General features: G+C 40.5%; 2 non-coding genes across 2 annotated transcripts; one reads left to right on the top strand and one right to left on the bottom strand.

The window, feature by feature from the left end:
• The first annotated feature begins 7,590 nt into the window (after positions 1-7,590).
• Positions 7,591-7,662, top strand: TRNAA-UGC (transfer RNA alanine (anticodon UGC)). The gene has a single exon. It is a non-coding gene; the product is annotated as a tRNA-Ala (tRNA).
• Positions 7,663-8,873: 1,211 nt separating this feature from the next.
• Positions 8,874-8,945, bottom strand: TRNAA-UGC (transfer RNA alanine (anticodon UGC)). Its single transcript has one exon. It is a non-coding gene; the product is annotated as a tRNA-Ala (tRNA).
• Between the last annotated feature and the right edge of the window lie 12,876 nt (positions 8,946-21,821).

The following is a 21,821-nucleotide window of genomic DNA, read 5'->3' as shown; positions in this document are numbered from 1 at the left end:
AAATAATTATTTTTTTATATAAAATTGTTTTTATTGCATAAAAGCGCCCAAAAAACCCTGACATAAATGAGGTATCGCTGTAACCGTACTGACCCGAAGAATAAAACTGCTTTATCAATTTTACCACACGTGGAATGGTGTAAACGCACCCCCCCAAAAGAAATTCATGAAATGCTGGTTTTTGTTCATTCTGCGTCCCAAAAATCAGAATAAAAAGCAATCAAAAAAGTCACGTGCCCGAAAATGGTACCAATAAAAACGTCAACTCGTCCTGCAAAAAATAAGACCTCACATGACTCTGTGGGTCAAAATATGGAAAAATTATAGCTCTCAAAATGTGAGGATGCAAAAACTATGTTTACAATAAAAAGCGTCTTTTAGCGTGTGACAGCTGCCAAACATAAAAACCGCCATAAATAGTAAATCAAACCCCCCGTTATCACCCCCTTAGTTAGGGAAAAATAATAAAATTTAAAAAATGTATTTATTTCCATTTTCCCATGAGGGGTAGGGTTATGGCTGAGATTAGGGTTAGGGGTGAGTTGGGGTTAGGGTTGGAGTTATAATTGGGGGTTTCCACTGTTTGGGCACATCAGGTGCTCTCCAAGTGCAACATGGCGTCTGATCTCAATTCCAGTCAATTCTGCGTTGGAAAAGTCAAACGGTGCTCCTTCCCTTCCAAGCTCTGCCGTGCGCCCAAACAGTGTTTTACCCCCACATATGGGGTATGAGCCTACTCAGGAGAAATTGAAAATCAATGTTTGGGGTCCAATTTCTCCTGTTACCCTTAGGAAAATAAAAAATTGGGGGCAAACATATCATTTTTGTGGAAAAAAAATATGATTTTTTATTTTCACGCCCGGGCCTAAGTTATAAACTTCTTTGAAGCACTTGGGGGTTCAAAGTGCTCACCACACATCTAGATAAGTTCCTTGGGGGGTCTAGCTTCTAAAATGGGGTCACTTGTGGGGAGTATCAACAGTTTAGGCACATCAGAGGCTCTCCAAACGTGACATGACACCCGCAGACCATTCCATCAAAATCTGCATTCCAAAAGTCACTACTTCCCTTCCAAGCCCCGACGTGTGCCCATACAGTAGTTTTCTCCCATATATGGGGTATCAGTGTACTCAGGACAAATTGGACAACAACTTTTGGGGTTCAATTTCTCCTGTTACCCTTGGGAAAATAAAAAAATTGGGGATTAAAAGATGTGGAAAAAATATGATTTTTTTATTTTCATGCCCGGGCGTTATAAACTTCTGTGAAGCCCTTGGGGGTTCAAAGTGCTCACCACACATCTCGATAATTTCCCTGGGGGGTCTAGTTTCCAAAATGGTGTCATTTGTGGGGGGTTTCCACTGTTTAGGCACATCAGGGGCTTTCCAAACGCGGCATGGAGTCCTATCCCAATTCCAGCCAAAAAAGTCAAATGGCGCTTCTTCCCTTCCGAGCTCTGCCATGCGCCCAAATAGTGATTTACCCCCACATGTGGGGTATCAGCATATGCAGGACAAATTGCACAATAACTTTTTGGGTCCTGTTACCCTTGGGAAAATAAAAAATTGGGGGTGAAAAGATCATTTTTGTGGAAAAAATGTGATTTTTTTAATTTTACGGCTGTACATTATAAACTTCTGTGAAGCCCTGGGGGTTCAAAGTTCTCACCACACATCTAGATAAGTTCCTTAGGGGGCTAGTTTCCAAAATGGTGTTATTTGTGAGGAGTTTCCACTGTTTTGGCACATCAGGGGCTTTCCAAACGCGACATGGAGTCCGATCTGAATTCCAGCCAATTTTGCATTGAAAAAGTCAAACGGCGTTCCTTCCCTTCTGAGCTCTGCCATGCGCCGAAACAGTGGTTCCCCCCACATATCAGGTATCAGCGTACTCAGGACAAATTGCACAATAACTTTTGCAGTCCAATTTCTCCTGTTACCCTTGGTAAAATAAAAAAAATTGGACCTGAAGTAATTTTTTTGTGAAAAAAGTTAAATGTTCATTTTTTTTAAACATTCAAAAAATTCCTGTGACGCACCTGAAGGGTTAATAAACTTTTTGAATGTGGTTTTGAGCACCCTAAGGGGTGCAGTTTTTAGAATGATGTCACTTATGGGTATTTTCTATCATATAGACCCCTCAAAGTGACTTCAAATGTGATGTGGTCCCTAAAAATATAATGGTGTTGCAAAAATGAGAAATCGCTGGTCAACTTTTAACCCTTATAACTTCCTAACAAAAAAATTTTTGGTTCCAAAATTGTGCTGATGTAAAGTAAACATATGTGAAATGTTATTTATTAAGTTTTTTGTGTGCCGTATCTCTGTGATTTAAGGGCATAAAAATTAAAAGTTGGAAAATTGCAAAATTTTCACCAAATTTCCATTTTTTTCACAAATAAACGCAAGTTATATCAGTGAAATTTTACCACTAACATGAAGTACAATATGTCACGAGAAAACAGTGTCTGAGTTACCGGGATCCATGGAAGCGTTCCAGAGTTATTACCTCATAAAGGGACAGTGGTCAGAATTGTAAAAATTGGCCTGGTCATGAACATGCAAACCACCCTTGGGGGTAAAGGGGTTAAAGGATTTGTACCAAGATCCCGATCTTCAGGAGCACACCGCTCCTCGGCCTCCTGGTTGTCAGGGGGTCGTGCACTCCTGACAATTTTTTCCCAGCTCTTTATAATGCTGCAGACAGAGGTAGTTTTGACTCTGCAGCACTGGAAGATCACAGGATCAGAGCAGCACTTACAAGCTGGACAGTAAAAAGCTTGTAAGTGCTGCTCCCATTTCTTTGTGTAATGGTCGTTTACATGCAGTAGATGCATCTATGGCTTATGCATGGGGCTGAGGCACCTATATGGGGGATGTAGCTCAGTGGTACAGCGTATGCTTTGCATGTATGAGGCCCCGGGTTTTTTTCTTCACTTATAAAAAACATCCAAAACTTCCGAAGTCCCCAGATTTGCAGGAACAGAAGCTCAGCCAAGCCCCCACCCCGAATTATCCGGAGCGCGCCACCCTCTGACAACCAGGAGGATGACTGGATTCTATTTTTCACTCTACTTAAAAAAAGATGTAAAGAATGCAAAAAATACAATCACCTCCTTCTCCTATATTTTAAATATTTCATGCAATAGAATGCAAATTAATTATTTAAAAATCCTACAATGGGATTTTCCGTGTTTTGTATTTACTCACTTTTAACTCAGGAAGAGTTCAGAAATCAATATTTTGTGGAATAACCATGATTTTTAATCGCAGCTTTCATGCGTCTTGGCTGCTTTACACCAGTCTTTCACACTGCTTTTGGGTGACCTTATATCATTCCTGGTACAAAAATGTAAGCAGTTCTTTGTTTGATGGCTTCTGACTATCCATCTTCCTTCAATGGGGTTCAGGTCTGGAGATTGGGCTGCCCATGACAGGGATTTGATGTGGTGGTCCTTCATCCACACACTGATTGATCTAGCTGTGTGGCATGGCGCATTCTTCTGCTGGAAATACCAGTCCTCAGAGTTGGGGAACATTGCCTGAGCAGAAGAAATCTACTGGTTTTCCAGGATAACCTTGTATGCGGCTTGATTCATACGTCCTTTGCAAAGATTAATCTGCCCAATTCCAGCCTTGCTGAAGCATCCCCAGATCATCACAGATCCTCCAACATACTTCACAGTGGGTGCAAGACACTGTGGCTTGTACGCCTCTCCAGATCTCTGTCAAACCATTAGACGACCAGATGTTGGGCAAAGCTGAAAATCAGACTCATCAGAGAAGATTACCTTACTCCAGTCCTCTATGGTCCAATCCTTATGGTCTTTGGCAAACTTCAGCCTGGCTCTCCTTTGCTTCTCATTGATGAAAGGTTTTTTTCTACCTTTACATGACTTGAGCCCTGCCTCTAGGAGCTTGTTACGAACTGTTCTTGCAGTGCACTTCACCCCAGCTGCCATTTGCCATTCCTTTTGTAGGTCACTTGATGTCATCCTGCAGTTGCCAAGTGATATTCGAATGAGATGACGGTCATCCCAGTCAGTGGGGAGTCATTATCGCCCTCTGCCGGTCTGTAGCTTTGTTGTCCCCAATGTCTGCTGCTTGACCTTGTTGTAATGGACTGCAGTCTTAGACATTTTAAGGCAACATGACGCTCTCTGTATCCCTCTGTTAGTAAAGCCAGAATTGAGCCCTTCTTTTCCTCACTGAAGACTTTTCAACTCCTTTGCCATGGTTATAAGTTATTTTTTAATTCCTATTACTTTTGGGATATTACTAGCACTTGTTTTGCCATCCAGCTTGTCCTATTGCAAGAGGATTGTGACCACCACAGCAGGGTTTTTTTATACTTTCCTTCATTAAATAAGATTTGGTTCCGGTGATCACCTAATCAGAAGCACATTAAGTAGAATGAGGTGTACTCTGGTTGTAATTCAACTGGAATGGAATGGCTGTCAGACATGTAGAGAAGCTGATTTTTATAAAACTGTGCAGTGGTCTCTTAATTTCTGCCAGAGCTGTATATATATATATATATATATATGGTCTACTTCTGTCCCGTATATTGACTATTTTGATGAGGTATCTAATAACTCTTTGGGTGGATATTGTGTATTCAGGTCACCTCCGTAAAAATGTAAAAAACTTTTTAAAATTTTTTTTTTCATGATAATATAATAATATATACTGTAACATGTTTGGGGGTTGACTGACTGCACTGTATACACTGATTTTCGGTAATGCTTGAATATAGAATATTTATTGTGTATCGAGGCATTTTTGTGTCCTTTCCATATATTCTATATACAATATCCATCCTGATATCATCTGCAAGTGCTTATATGTTATATACAAGTATGGACATCTATATATTCAATATAACCAGTAATAGCTGTTATAATATTTTTCTCTTTTTCCTTCGTGGTTCATCCATTGCATTGTACATTTTAATTAGGATTTATCTAACCAAATATTAACTGTATATGGTGATTTAGCAGGATCTCTCCCATCTGTAATTGTATTTGATATTATGTATTGTTGCTTCCTATATAAATTTCTATCATGTTTGGATCTAAACATCTGATGGCTGATTGGCAGCCTTGTGCTTTATTAATTTTTGCATTTATATCATTTTGAATTATTATATTAACTTTTTGTGGTATTGTGAATTCTGATGGCTGATTGACAGCCCTTATATATATTTATGCACTAGTTTGCTGCTGATATGTATATTCTTTTTTTTTTTGTATGTACGCCGGTTTTGCCAGTACTTTATATGGTCCTCCATCTGTTGCATGCTAGTGCGCATGCACCTCCTTACTGCCGCCATCCCGTATCTGCTTCTGTGCCTGCGATGCTCCCGGTGCCAGATCACGTGGGGCCTCATGTGTTTCTGGTTTGGCTGCTGGGTGACAACGCGTCAACAATTGCTGGCTTCCGGCCTTAATTGACTTCCGGGCCTCTGCCTTTTTAAACCCACATATCGATGACACTTCCATGCTCCCTGAGGAAGGTCTTTTATCCGAAACGTGCGTCGGGGTGTAAAGGCTTACCAGCTATTTACACTGCTACTCTCTGCCAGGTACTATTAATAGGTAACATTGGCCAGTACACTCTATATTTTTGGTCAGCTGTATAAATATGTTGAATACACACTTATCCTGTGTGCTTTATTGATATCTAACTCAATATTATCTTTCGAATTTTTGGCTATATAGAGTATGTACTATTTTACATGATCCACAGTGGATTTGATACCAACATGGTCTATGTTTTTGACCTCTAACTGTATTACATTGCTGGTCGCACCTGCCCTCCACAGTGCATGGTTGTTTATCTGCCCACTTGTTATCCTGTCCACCTTTGTCTGTGAAATTTGATCAATAAAATTATTATATTTTTTTCAGTACCTATGGAACTTATGATTGTATTTCTTTGGTTCACCCTCCCTTGTTTCAATATGAGAACCTGGATATGGAGACATGACTACAATATGGGGACCTGGATATAGAGACATGACTACAATATGGGGACCTGGATATAGAGACATGACAACAATATGGGGACCTGGCTATGGGGACATATCTACAATATGGGGACCTGTATGGGGACATAACTACAATAAGGGGACATAACAAATGTGCACTCATATTGTAGTTATCGCCGCATCCAAGCTCTAAAAAAAATTTAAAAAACACGGCAAAAATGTTCAAAAGGTGTATAGAACAAAAAATGGTATCACTAAAAATGTAACTTTGTCCTTCAAGGAATGCGGCCCCCAAGTTCAAATTTTTTTCTATATGCGGCCCATATACCAAGCCAAGTTTGAGACCCCTGCTCTATATAGTATTATGTTTGCTCTGTGTGGTAGTATTATGTGAGCTCTGTATTGTAGTATTATGTGGGTGCTGTATGGTAGTATTACATTGGCTGTGTATGGTGCTTAGTATGTGGGATGTGTGAGGTACTATTATGTGGCCACTGTATAGTAGTATTATGTAGAAGTTGTAGGCTAGTATTATGTGGGCACTGTGTGTTAGTATGACGTGGGTGCTATATGGTAGTGTTATTTGGGCTCTGTATGGTAGTATCATGTGTCTACGCTGGCAACTTTATGAAAAACGGGTGTACTTTAGCCTGAATAAAGCGTTGCTGTCTATAGTTGAGAAATAAAAGCTGCAGTCAATCAGTGAGCTCGTGTCATCTACACACACAGCTCTCAGTGATTGGCTGCAGTGGTGAATGTTCTATCAAATTTAGGTACGTGCGCTCCTAATGTGTACAGAGAATGTAGCTCAGTGGTAGAGCGCATGCTTTGCATGTATGAGTCCCTGGGTGCAATCCCCGGCATCTCCATGTTTTGTGATATTATGGAGATTACTGTTATTATCCAGAGTTCTCTCAAACTAACAAATGTGCGGCTGACACTGGGACACCGATAATAATCTCAGGGGGAATACTTATGATTGCGTTTGCAATTACCAATATTTGATCGTCATAAATGCTTATTCCTAAATTTTCAGTAATTTATTACATTACTTTTTCTATCTGCACAAAAACCTATATTTGACTGGTACAGAGGACGCAAATGCTAGAGATGCCTGCGACATTTTTAACAGATCATGCAACTTTTTTTTTCCTGTAAAAAGATGCAATCAGGTAAAAGACAAATAACATTTTTGGTTTTGTACAAAACTCAATATCCTGAATGCACCATTTAAAAAAAATAAATAAAGTGGTAAAAACATGACAGTAAATAGCACAAGATCGAAAAGTGACTTAAATACTGTAAATGCCGATGATGAATCGGATCCTAGTGCACAAACATTTTATGACATTTCGAAAAGTCGTCAATATTGAATTAGGTTCAAATGTCCGAATAACCGGAACCCACGAACATTATACCGACTAAAAAAAAAGACGATTGACGTAAAGTTAATTAAAAGGCGCAAATGAAATAATGTTTGTGGCACAAATCAAAAAAAGGCCCTATGGGTACCATTATTATTAATACAGCCAGGAAAGCAGAGAGGGATCGCTCCGGTAGTGCATTGCCTTCTGAACGGAGGAGCCTGCAGCTGTTTACACAGGGGATGTAGCTCAGTGGTAGAGCGCATGCTTTGCATGTATGAGGCCCCGGGTTCAATCCCCAGCATCTCCAGCTTTTGTTATAAAAAACGGGAAATATGTCAAAATAATTCACCAGTCGTAGCGTGGAGAGAGGCGGGAAGGCTGCGCGGGACATCGGAAGGTAAGAATAACACCATTTTTTATTTTATTATTTTTTTTTACATTTTATCTTTTACTACTGATGCCGCATAGGCAGCCTCAGTAGTAAAAAGTTGGTCACACTTGTCAAACACTATGTTTGACGAGTGTGACCAACCTGTCAATCCGTTCTCCAAGCGATGCTACAGATCGCTTGGAAAACGCTAGCATTTTGCAAGCTAATTACACTTGCAAAATGCTAGTTTTTCCGCGGGAAAATCGCGGGAATTTAAAATGCGATTTTCCCACGGAATGGAATTCCGGAACTTACCGCGAGAGTTCCGCTACATGTGAACCCAGCCTTAAGGTGCTTTTATTGCTCAATGGCTGGGTCACAGATAATAAAAAGTCATTATTGAGGGTTCAAATACCCTCTAATGTATCCATGAGAGACAACCCGCATATAAATTAGTATAGAGCCACAATCCAAAATATAGTGTAAACTCTGCCCTTACCCATAGTGCCTCAGTCAGGGAACCACAAGAACGCAGCCCCAACGTGCATTTCGTGTTGGCTTCTTCGGGGGTATTTGTTCCTTGTATGTGATATTATAGGTCACTATGTGGTGGTAATATGTGGTCTGGTCATGGTGCGCTGGTATTTGTCCCCTGTGTGTGATATTATTGGTCATTTTAAAAATTGAAAAATAAATAAAAATATACCTAAATTGTATTGGATATTTTCACAAATGTTTAATAGGTTAGAGTAGAGTAGGTACTGGCCAAAAGTCTACCTTGTCGTGGTGGCGGCTTAAAAAAATCTTTTGACTGTGGACAGTTCGAGGGTGGAGGCGACGCTGGGGTGGAGCCTGGGCAGAGTCTCAAGAGGGCCCCAAAATTCCTAGTGGCAGCCCTGTCTACAAATACAATCTGCTCCTCTGTAGTCTATAGCGATGTCGGTCTGTACATGTATAGTGCTGGTTACAGTGTCCCCTGGGGTCCGACAGTTATTATGCATAGAATCATCAACAAAAGCAAATCTGTCTGATATTTAGCGCTGATTCCGGGCTTCGTGTTACATCCAGACAGAAGACTGGTGAATTTCCGCACATTTTTCAGATTTCTGAATATTTTGGAAGTTTTCTTGTTATTTGTTACAAAAATGTGGAGATGCCGGGGATTGGACCCTGGGCCTCATACATGCAAAGCATGCGCTCTACCACTGAGCTACATCCCCTGCACACACTGTCTGATGTGTGATCTCAATTCTGAGAACGATCCATTACGAGAATCTGACTGAATCTACCATCATAGATCTTCTCACAGTTCGTTTTTCTTTTTTCATAATTCTGCAGCATAAAAGACATCATATTCCAACAGTCTGGACTATTAGGGACGAAGCAAAACTACTTTAATTCTTTATTATTTGGTTATATGTACAATATGGGAAGAGGAGAGGATTCTATTTTTGCCATTTTTGCATCTTTTTTTAAGCAAATTTTTAAAAATACAATTCTCTTTTTCCCATATTTTTAAAGGGATTGTTCATTAATGGACGACACTTTTCGATTATCTCAATCAATTAGGAAGAAAGTGTACAACACCTCCCGGATGGGAACATCTCCGAGCGCTGCGCCCCCTGACAGTCTCGTGACGGTGCTTATGTCCCCTGATGGGCTGCAGACAATCAGCGGCGGCTGAAAGGCGACATCTCTCCTGATCCCGTAGGTAAGTAACCTTTCTTCTTGTATCGGTCACCATCGGGGCGCTCTATAGCAATGTACAGTGGGAACCAATCCCTTTAAATATAAGAAAATCGAAAGAATTCATCGATAAGGTTTACCTTTTCCATAAAAGCCCAAAATATTGAAAAATTATGTGATCTATCCCACATGGTAAATGCAGGAAAAAAGAACAATAGACATTAGACATCAGACCGTGCACGGTACCCGGACCCCTATGACCGAGGATAGGATAGTACGTCAATGCGATCAACGGCGCTCCGGGGGGGGCGCCGCTGATCACGGCCAGGTGTCAGCTGATTACCACAGCTGACACCTGGCACCCTGCATGTTAACCCCTGGCACACTGCGATCAAACATGATCGCAGTGTACGGGGGTTTAGAGAAGCATCGGCAGGGAGGGGGCTCCCCCCGTGCTTCCCTGAAACCCCCAGAGCAGCGCGATGTGCAGCGCTGCTGCGGGGCCTCCTTCCTTGCAGGTCCCCAGATCCAATATGGCCGTGGGACCTTCGGGGGCCTGCAGGGAGGCAGCTTCCTCAGTGCCTGCAGAGAGCAGGCACGAGGAAGCCTGGTGCAGCGCCAGTGTCAGATCACTGATCTTTCACAGCGATCTGTGATGTGACAGTGTGACAGTGTGACAGTGATGTCCCCTCTGGGACAATGCAATAAAGTAAAAAAAAAAAAAAGTGTAAAAATAATTTATAAAAAAATCGCCAAATAAATTAAAAAAAAAAAATATTCCCTAATAAATTCATTTTTTGGAAACAAAAAAAAACCAATAAAAGTACACATATTTAGTATCGCCGCTTCCATAACGACCCGCCCTATAAAACTGTCCCACTAGTTAACCCCTTTAGCGAACCCCTTAAAAAATAAAAATAAAAAACGAAGCAAAAAACAAGGCTTTATTATCATACCGCCGAACAAAATGTGCAAAATGCGCAATTAAAAAGATGGATATAAATAACCATGGTACCGCTGAAAACATAATCTTGTCCCGCAAAAAACAAGCCGCCATACAGCGTCATCAGCGAAAAAATAAAAAAGTTACAATAGCTCGCAGAATAAAGCAATGCAAAAATAATTGTTTTTTGCATAAAATTGTTTTTATTGCATAAAAGCGCCAAAACATAAAAAACGACAAAAATGAGGTATCGCTGTAACTGTACTGACCCGAAGAATAAAACCGCTTTATCAATTTTACCACACACGGAACGGTGTAAACGCACTCCCCCAAAAGAAAATCATGAAACGCTGGTTTTTGTTCATTCTGCTTCCCAAAAATCGGAATAAAAAGCGATCAAAAAAGTCACATGCCCAAAAATGGTACCAATAAAAACGTCAACTCGTCCCACAAAAAATAAGACCTCACATGACTCAGTGGGTCAAAATATGGAAAAATTATACCTCTCAAAATGTGGTGATGCAAAAACTATTTTTACAATAAAAAGCGTCTTTTAGCGTGTGACAGCTGCCAAATATAAAAACCGCCATAAATAGTAAATCAAACCCCCCGTTATCACCCCCTTAGTGAGGGAAAAATAATAAAATTAAAAAAATGTATTTATTTCCATTTTCCCGTTAGGGCTAGGGTTAGGGCTAGGGTTAGGGCTGAGATTAGGGTTAGGGGGTGTTGGGGTTAGGGTTGGAGTTATAATTGGGGGGTTTCCACTGTTTGGGCATATCAGGTGCTCTCCAAATGCAACATGGCATCTGATCTCAATTCCAGCGTTCTGCGTTGAAAAAGTCAAATGGTGCTCCTTCCAAGCTCTACCATGCGCCCAGTGTTTTACCCCCACATATGGGGTATCAGCTTACTCAGGGCAAATTGAAAAACAACTTTTGGGGTCCAATTTCTCCTATTACCCATAGGAAAATAAAAAATTGGGGGCAAACATATCATTTTTGTGGAAAAAAATATGATTTTTTTATTTTTACGTCCGGGCGTTATAAACTTCTGTGAAGCCCTTGGGGGTTCAAAGTGCTCACCACACATCTAGATAAGTTCCTTGTGGGGTCTAGTTTCCAAAATGATGTCATTTGTGCAGGGTTTCCACTGTTTGGGCACATCAGTGGCTCTCCAAACGCGGCATGGAGTCCGATAATAATTTCAGCCAAAAAAGTCAAATGGCGCTTCTTCCCTTCCGAGCTCTGCCATGCGCCCAAATAGTGGTTTACCCCCACATGTGGGGTATCAGCATATGCAAGACAAATTGCACAATAACTTTTGGGGTCCTGTTACCCTTGGGGGTTCAAAGTTCTCACCACATATCTAGATAAGTTCCTTGAGGGGTCTAGTTTCCAAAATGGTGTCATTTGTGGGGGCTTTCCACTGTTTGGGCACATCAGGGGCTCTCCAAACATGACATGGCGTCCGATCTGAATTCCAGCCAATTTTGCATTGAAAAAGTCAAATGGCGCTCCTTCCCTTCTGAGCTCTGCCATGTGCCGAAACATTGTTTTCCCCCACATATCAGGTATCAGCGTACTCAGGACAAATTGCACAATAACTTTTGCAGTCCAATTTCTCCTGTTACCCTTGGTAAAATAAAAAAAATTGGACCTGAAGTAATTTTTTTGTGAAAAAAAGTTAAATGTTCATTTATTTTAAACATTCAACAAATTCCTGTGAAGCACCTGAAGGGTTAATAAACTTCTTGAATCTGGTTTTGAGCACCTTGAGGGGTGCAGTTTTTAGAATGGTGTCACTTTTGGGTATTTTATATCATATATACCCCTTAAAGTGACTTCAAATGTGATGTGGTCCCTAAAAATATAATGGTGTTGCAAAAACGAGAAATCGCTGGTCAACTTTTAACCCTTATAACTTCCTAACTAAAAAAAAATTTTGGTTCCAAAATTGTGCTGATGTAAAGTAAACATGTAGGAAATGTGATTTATTAAGTGTTTTGTGTGCCATATCTCTGTGATTTAAGGGCATAAAAATTCAAAGTTGGAAAATTGCGAAATTTTCACCAAATTTCTGTTTTTTTATATGAATGACATTTTACCACTAACATGAAGTACAATATGTCATGAGAAAATAATGTCAGAATCACTGGGATCGATGGAAGCGTTCCAGAGTTATTACCTCGTAAAGGGACAGTGGTCTGAATTGTAAATATTGGCCTGGTCATGAACATGCAAACCACCCTTTAGGGTAAAGGGGTTAAAGGATTTGTCCCAAGATCCGATCTTCAGGAGCACACCGCTCCTCGGCCTCCTGGTTGTCAGGGGGTGGTGCACTCCTGACAATTCTTTTCCCAGCTCTTTATAATGCTGCAGACAGAGGCAGTTTTGACTCTGCAGCACTGGAAAATCACAGGATCAGAGCAGCACTTACAAGCTGGACAGCAAAAAGCCTGTAAGTGCTGCTCCCATTTCTTTGTGCAATGGTCCTTTACATGCAGTAGATGCATCTATGGCTTAGGCATGGGGATGAGGCACCTATATGGGGGATGTAGCTCAGTGGTAGAGCGTATGCTTTGCATGTATGAGGCCCCGGACTTTTTTTTTCCACTTATAAATAACTTCCAAAACTTCCGAAGTCCCCAGATTTGCAGGAACAGAAGCTAAGTCAAGCCGCCACCCCGAATTATCAGGAGCGTGCCACCCTCTGACAACCAGGAGGATGACTGGATTCTATTTTTCATTCTACTTAAAAAAAAAGATGTAAAAAATGCAAAAAATAAAATCACCTCCTTCTCCCATTTTTTAAATATTTCATGCAATAGAATGCAAATTAATTATTTAAAAATCCTACAATGGGATTTTCTGTTTTTTTATCGTTACATACTTTTAACTCAGGAAGAGTTCAGAAATCAATATTTTGTGGAATAACCATGATTTTTAATCGCAGCTTTCATGCGTCTTGGCTGCTTTCCACCAGTCTTTCATACTGCTTTTGGGTGACCTTATGTCATTCCTGGTATAAAAATTTAAGCAGTACTTTATTTGATGGCTTGTGACTATCCATCTTCCTTCAATGAGGTTCAGGTCTGGAGATTGGGCTGACCATGACAGGGATTTGATGTGGTGGTCCTTCATCCACAAATTGATTGATCTAGCTGTGTGGCATGGTGCATTGTCCTGCTGGAAATACCAGTCCTCAGAGTTGGGGAACATTGCCTGAGTAGAAGGAATCAACTGTTTTTCCAGGATAACCTTGTATGCGGATTGATTCATACGTCATCCGCTAAGATTAATCTGCCCAATTCCAGCCTTGCCGAAGCATCCCCAGATCATCACCGATCCTCCACCAAATTTCACAGTGAGTACAAGACACTGTGGCTTGTATGCCTCTCCAGGTCTCTGTCTAACCATTAGACGACCAGATGTTGGGCAAACCTGAAAATCAGACTCATCAGAGAAGATTACCTTACTCCAGTCCTCAATGGTCCAATCCTTATGGTCTTTGGCAAACTTCAGCCTGGCTCTCCTTTGCTTCTCATTGATGAAAGGTTTTTTTCTACCTTTACATGACTTGAGCCCTGCCTCTAGGAGCCTGTTACGAACTGTTCTTGCAGTGCACTTCACCCCAGCTGACATTTGCCATTCCTTTTGTAGGTCACTTGATGTCATCCTGCAGTTGCCAAGTGATATTCGAATAAGATGACGGTCATCCCAGTCAGTGAGGAGTCGTTTTCACCCTCTGCCGGTCTGTAGCTTTGTTGTCCCCAATGTCTGCTGCTTGACCTTGTTGTAATGGACTGCTGTCTTAGAAATTTTAAGACAACATGACGCTCTCTGTATCCCTCTGTTAGTAAAGCCAGAATTGAGCCCTTCTTTTCCTCACTGAAGACTTTTCAACTCCTTTCGCATGGTTATGTTATTTTTTAATTCCTATTACCTTTGGGATATTACTAGCACTTGTTTTGCCATCCAGCTTGTCCTATTGCAAGAGGATTGTGACCACCACAGCAGGTCTTTTATACTTTCCTTCGTTAAATAAGATTTGGTTCCGATGATCACCTAATCAGAAGCACATTAAGTAGAATGAGGTGGACTCTGGTTGTAATTCAACTGACACTGGAATGGAATGGCTGTCAGACATGTAGAGAAGCTGATTTCTATTACACTGTGCAGTGGTCTCCTAATTTCTGCCAGAGCTGTATATATATATATATATGGTCTTCTTCTGTCCTTGTATATTGACAATTTTGATGAGGTATCTAATAACTCTTTGGGTGGATATTGTGTATTCAGGTCGCCTCCGTAAAAATGTAAAAAAACTTTTTTACAAATTTTTTTCATGATAATATAATAATATATACTGTAACATGTTTGGGGGTTGACTGACGGCACTGTATACACTGATTTTCGGTTAATGCTTGAATATAGAATATTTATTGTGTATCGAGGCATTTTTGTGTCCTTTCCTTATATTCTATATACAATATCCATCCTGATATCATCTGCAAGTGCTTATATGTTATATACAAGTATGGACGTCTATATATTCAATATAACCAGTAATAGCTGCTATAATATTTTTGTCTTTTTCCTTCGTGGTTCATCCATTGCATTGTACATTTTAATTAGGATTTATCTACCAAATATTAACTGTATATGGTGATTTAGCAGAATCTCTCCCGTCTGTAATTGTATTTGATATTATGTATTGTTGCTTCCTATATAAATTTCTATCATGTTTGGATCTAAACCTCTGATGGCTGATTGGCAGCCTTGTGCTTTATTAATTTTTGCATTTATATCATTTTGTATTATTATATTAACTTTTTGTGGTACTGTGAATTCTGATGGCTGATTGACAGCCCTTATATATATTTATGCACTAGTTTGCTGCTGATATGTATATTCTTTTTTTTTGTATGTACGCCGGTTTTGCCAGTACTTTATATGGTCCTCCATCTGTTGCATACTAGTGCGCGTGCACCTCCTTACTGCCGCCATCCCCTATCTGCTTCTGTGCCTGCGATGCACCCGGTGCCAGATCACGTGGGGCCTCATGTGTTTCTGGTTTGGCTGCTGGGTGACGACGCGTCAACAATTGCTGGCTTCCAGCCTTAATTGACTTCCGGGCCTCTGCCTTTTTAAACCCACATATCGGTGACACTTCCATGCTCCCTGAGGAAGGTCTTTTATCCAAAACGTGCGTCGGGGTGTAAAGACTGACCAGCTATTTCCACTGCTACTCTCTGCCAGGTACTATTAATAGGTAACATTGGCCAGTACACTCTATATTTTTGGTCAGCTGTATAAATATGTTGAATACACACTTATCCTGTGTGCTTTATTGATATCTAACTCAATTATCTTTCTAATTTTTGGCTATGTAGAGTATGTACTATTTTACGTGATCCACAGTGGATTTGATACCAATGTGGTCTATGTTTTTGACCTCTAACTGTATTACATTGCTGGTCGCACCTGCCCTCCACAGTGCATGGTTGTTTATCTGCCCACCTGTTATCCTGTCCACCTTTGTCTGTGAAATTTGATCAATAAGGTTATTTTATTTTTTCAGTACCTATGGACCTTATGATTGTATTTCTTTGGTTCACCCTCCCTTGTTTCAATATGAGAACCTGGATATGGAGACATGACTACAATATGGGGACCTGGATGGGGACATGACAACAATATGGGGACATGACTACAATATGAGGACCTGGATATAGAGACATGACTACAATATGGGGACCTGTATGGGGACATATCTACAATATGGGGAACTGTATGGGGACATAACTACAATAAGGGGACATAACAAATGTGCACTCATATTGTAGTTATCGCCACATCCAAGCTCTAAACATTTTTTAAAAAAACACAGCAAAAATGTTCAAAAGGTGTATAGAATAAAAAACGGTATCACTAAAAATGTAACTTTGTCCTTCAAGGAATGCGGCCCCCAAGTTCAAATTAATGAGCAGAAAAGACCGCATCAATATGCACAAAAAGTGCAAAATGCATTAAAATGAATGGGAAGCTTCTTTTAGGCGTTCTTCGAGCGGATATTTTGAGAAATCCGAGAAAAAAACCAAAAACGTGTGAACACAGCCTAACGCAAAGACTGGAGTCAACTGTTATTAAAGTTATCAGATTCTCTATGAGAATTTTATGTAAAGTGAGGCGGTGGTCACACATTCAGAATGCAAGCACAAAGACATACACTGCTGTATACAATGTATTTCTATATACATAGAAACAACTAATACACAGAGGTGGAGTCCACAATATGCTTTAAGGTGCTTTTATTGCTCAATGGCTGGGTCACAGATAATAAAAAGTCATTATTGAGGGTTCAAATACCCTCTAATGTATCCATGAGAGACAACCCGCATATACAGTCATATGTTAAAGTTTGGGCACCCCTATTAATGTTAACCTTTTTTCTTTATAACAATTTTGGTTTTTGCAACAGCTATTTCAGTTTCATATATCTAATAACTGATGGACTCAGTTATATTTCTGGATTCAAATGAGGTTTATTGTACTAACAGAAAATGTGCAATCTGCATTTAAACAAAATTTGACCGGTGCAAAAGTATGGGCACCTCAACATAAAAGTGACATTAATATTTCGTAGATCCTCCTTTTGCAAAAATAACAGCCTCTAGTCGCTTTCTGTAGCTATTAATGAGTTCCTGGATCCTGGATGAAGGTATTTGTGACCATTCCTGTTTACAAAACAATTCTAGTTCAGTTAAGTTTGATGGTCGCCGAGCATGGACAGCCCGCTTCAAATCATCCCACAGATGTTCAATGATATTCAGGTCTGGGGACTGGGATGGCCATTCCAGAACACTGTAATTGTTTCTCTGCATGAATGCCTGAGTAGATTTGGAGCGGTGTTTTGGATCATTGTCTTGCTGAAATATCCATCCCCTGCGTAACTTCAACTTCGTCACTGATTCTTGCACATTATTGTCAAGAATTTGTTGATACTGAGTTGAATCCATGCGACCCTCAACTTTAACAAGATTCCCGGTTCCGGCATTGGCCACACAGCCCCAAAGCATGATGGAACCTCCACCAAATTTTACTGTGGGTAGCAAGTGTTTTTCTTGGAATGCTGTGTTTATTAGCCTCCATGCATAACGCCTTTTTGTATGACCAAACAACTCAATCTTTGTTTCATCAGTCCACAGGACCTTCTTCCAAAATGTAACTGGCTTGTCCCAATGTGCTTTTGCATACCTCAGGCGACTCTGTTTGTGGCGTGCTTGCAGAAACGGCTTCTTTCACATCACTCTCCCATACAGCTTCTCCTTGTGCAAAGTGCGCTGTATTGTTGACCGATGCACAGTGACACCATCTGCAGCAAGATGATGCTGCAGGTCTTTGGAGGTGGTCTGTGGATTGTCCTTGACTGTTCTCACCATTCTTCTTCTCTGCCTTTCTGATATTTTTCTTGGCCTGCCACTTCTGGGCTTAAAAAGAACTGTACCTGTGTTCTTCCATTTCCTTATTATGTTCCTCACAGTGGAAACTGACAGGTTAAATCTCTGAGACAACTTTTTGTATCCTTCCCATGAAAAGCTATGTTGAATAATCTTTGTTTTCAGATCATTTGAGAGTTGTTTTGAGGAGCCCATGATGCCACTCTTCATAGGAGAATCAAATAGGAGAACTACTTGCAAGTGGCCACCTTAAATATCTTTTCTCATGATTTGATACACCTGGCTATGAAGTTCAAAGCTCAATGAGGTTAAAAAACTAATTTAGTGCTTCAGGAAGTCAGTAAAAAGTAGTTAGGAGTGTTCAAATCAAGAAAATGATAAGAGTGTCCATACTTTTGCACCGGTCAAATTTTGTTTAAATGCAGATTGCACATTTTCTGTTAGTACAATAAACCTCATTTGAATCCAGAAATATAACTGAGTCCATCAGTTAAAAACTTTAACATATGACTGTAAATTAGTATAGAGCCACAATCCAAAATATAGTGTAAAATCTGCTCTTACCCATAATGCCTCAGTCAGGGACTCACAAGAACGCAGCCCCAACGCGCATTTCGTGTTGGCTTCTTCGGGGGTATTTGTTCCTTGTATGTGGTATTATTCGGTCACTGTGGTGGTAATATGTGGTCTGGTCATGGTGCGGTGGTATTTGTTCCTTGTATGTGGTAGTATAGGTCACTAAGTGGTGGTAATATGGTGTCTAGTCATGGTGCGCTGGTATTTGTCCCCTGTATGTGATATTATTGGTCATTTTAAAAATTGAAAAATAAATAAAAATATACCTAAATTGTATTGGATATTTTCACAAATGTTTAATAGGTTAGAGTAGAGTAGGTCCTGGCCAAAAGTCTACCTTGTCGTGGCGGCGGCTTAAACAATCTTTTGACTGTGGACAGTTCGAGGGTGGAGGCGACGCTGGGGTGGAGCCTGTCCGGAGTCTCCAGGGTGCCCCAAAATTCCTAGTGGCAGTGGCATTTATCAGATTTTTGAATATTTTGTAAGTTTTCTTGTTATTTGACACAAAAGCTGCCTGATGTGTGATCTCAATTCTGAGAACGATCCATGACGAGAATCTGACTCTGAATCTACCATCATAGAGCTTCTCACAATTCGTTTTTCTTTTTTCATAATTCTGCAGCATAAATGACATCATATTCCAACAGTCTGGACTATTAGGGACGAAGCAAAACTACTTTAATTCCCATCTCCCGGATGGGAGCATCTCTGAGCGCTGCGCCCCCTGACAGTCTCGTGACGGTGCTTATGTCCCCTGATGGGCTGCAGACAATCAGCGGCGGCTGAAAGGCGACATCTCTCCTGATCCCGTAGGTAAGTTACCTTTCTTCTTGTATCGGGCACCATCGGGGCGCTCTACAGCAATGTACAGTGGGAACCAATCCCTTTAAGTATAAGAAAATCGAAAGAATTCATCGATAATAAGATTTACCTTTCCCATAAAAGCCCAAAATATTGAAAAATTATGGGGTCACTACTTCAGTCCGGCTTCTTGGTCGCAGGGTTATTATCTTTTATTCACTCCACAATTTTCCATTTTATATTTTATCAAATTGATTACCCTGACACCTCCTAACTTTCCCTTTGTCATTTTAATTTTTTAAATACTACTATAGGCAAGAGTTCTGTGAATCTAACAGATGTTTTGTGATATCAGGTTATAACAGCTGCCATTGATAAAAGTCTTTACAAATCAGTGTGAAGAGATTTTAGGCCCTCTTGTGGACTTTATAAGACCTGCAGCTTCCTTAACAGCTGCTCAGCACCCCACAATTGCTCTGCTGTGGGTTCAGTGGGACGAAAGAGGACCCCAACTCTGTAACACCAAAATGCTGCAATCCCTACTGACTGTAGCATCTTATTGGTAGATCTCCGACCATGACAGGTGGGTGTTAATCTGCATAACACAGCGGCACTTCATCCAGATTTCCTTCTACATTTTAAAACATACAAAAAAATTTCTGATTAGGAGATTTTTGGAATAATTTTAATTCCCAGAAACCCCTCTCTGAGCACTTTTGCACAATTCTCTCACCACTAGAGGGAGCTCACTGATTTATCACAGGGTTCAGTGGGAGCTGTTATCACTTGCTAGGAGCTCCCTCTAGTGGTGGCTGAACGCAGAGAGAATTTTATGATTTAGTGAATCTTTTATTGAGATCTCATGTCATGATAAATAGGCAAAGAGAACTCCAGATCCAACTAATATAAGCAGCCTGTAGGCTAATAATGGCACGGTCATATTTTACGCTCAGTTTGTGCACCGTGAATCCTTCTTTTTCAAAAATCTTATTTTTGGGGGGATGGCATGGGCACAAAAGTTGTGACCATCTGCAGCAAGAGTCAGTGGTTATACACAGGTGATCTCCTTCTGTGTGTGCTGGGACCAGACCTATCTCCGATCCCAGCACTTTAACTCCTCAGATGCTGTTATCAATAGTGATTGAGGTATCTAAGGAGCTCGACAGCTGAAGGTCGCTCCCTCTGTCAGCACCCCCCCGCTTGGATTCTTACGGTAACCAAAGTCCTAACTTTGACCTCTGTTCTTGCCCTATACATTATTCTATCAGATCCCTGATAGGCTGCAGCTAAACACTGACAGGTTAGTACACAGCAGTACATAAGTAGTACTGTGCATTATCAGTGCAATCACAGGATCGCATGTTTATCCCTGTGAGAATTGTGAAAAAAATTTTTTTTTCGAGTGTTAGAGAAAAAAAAATCACAAAATCATTTTTATACTTTGAAAGTATATAATTTTTCATCCGCTATGTGCTGATTACACCGCCCCCTAGTGTCTGACACACAATTGACATCAAATTCTTAAAAGTTAGTTGTTCTGATACTTAGTAGTGAGTCTGATCCTTGTGCTACATCCAAATAGATGACCAGGGAATTTTACTCACATTTTTTCAGATTTCTGAATTTAGATGTTATAAGGTTCTTTATGCCAGGGATTGAACCCAGGGGATCATACATGCAAAGCATGCGCTCTACCACTGAGGTACATCCCCTACAACTGCATGAGCGCTACCTGGGTAGACAGCACGAGCCGCTGAGCTCACTGATTGGCTGAAGCAGTAATGACTTTTGTGCTCTAAATTATGATGAATTTTTCAAATGCGCTCAGCTTCACCAACTCCAAGATAGCTGCACTCCCTTTCAAAAAATGGTGGAGCTGGAAGCTACAGGCTTATAAACTACAACAGCAAAAGAATGTGGATCAAAAACTGATGAATCTTAAAATATAAGTTTTATAGGAGACAGGTCCTGGAGTGGAAACATTAGGGTCTGTGCACACGGTGCGGTTCCTACTGCGGATTCGCCGCTGCAGTACTGCAGGTGATGTACAGTACCATTATAGCCTATGTAAAAAAAACCGCTGTGCACATGCTGCGGATTTTTCCGCCCGGTTTTTGTGCGGAAAAAAAAAGCAGCATGTCACTTCTTTTGTGCGGTTTTGCTGCAGTTTTCCACCTGCTCCATTCTACAAATCCACAGGTGGAAAACCGCAGTGGAAAACCGCATAAAAACGGCAGTAAAACCGCAAAAAAAGGAAGAAATCCGCAGGAAAAATCCAGGTCATTAAACTGAGGATTTAATAAAATCCGCACGGAAAAATCTGCAGGAGGATCCGCACCGTGTGCACATAGCCTTATACAGACAGTATGGTATAGCACTGTGGTGTTGGAGCAATTATAGGTAGGACTGTTTATAAATGTCCACAATATAATGGGTTAAGTTCAGTTCATAACAAATACTGCTACAAAGTGCTAGCATAATACTACCAAATAGGGCCCACGTAATATTACCATACAGAGCCCACATAATACAACCATACAGAGCCCACATAATATTACCATACAGAGCCCACATAATACAACTATACACAGCCCCCATAATATTACCATACAGAGCCCACATAATACT

This window comes from Dendrobates tinctorius, unplaced genomic scaffold, assembly GCF_039654945.1.
Source record: "Dendrobates tinctorius isolate UK_male_01 unplaced genomic scaffold, ASM3965494v1 ptg000021l, whole genome shotgun sequence".
NCBI lineage: Eukaryota > Metazoa > Chordata > Amphibia > Anura > Dendrobatidae > Dendrobates > Dendrobates tinctorius.
The sequence above is the reverse complement of the archived record's forward strand: the minus strand, read 5'-3'. Positions and strand labels throughout refer to the sequence as shown.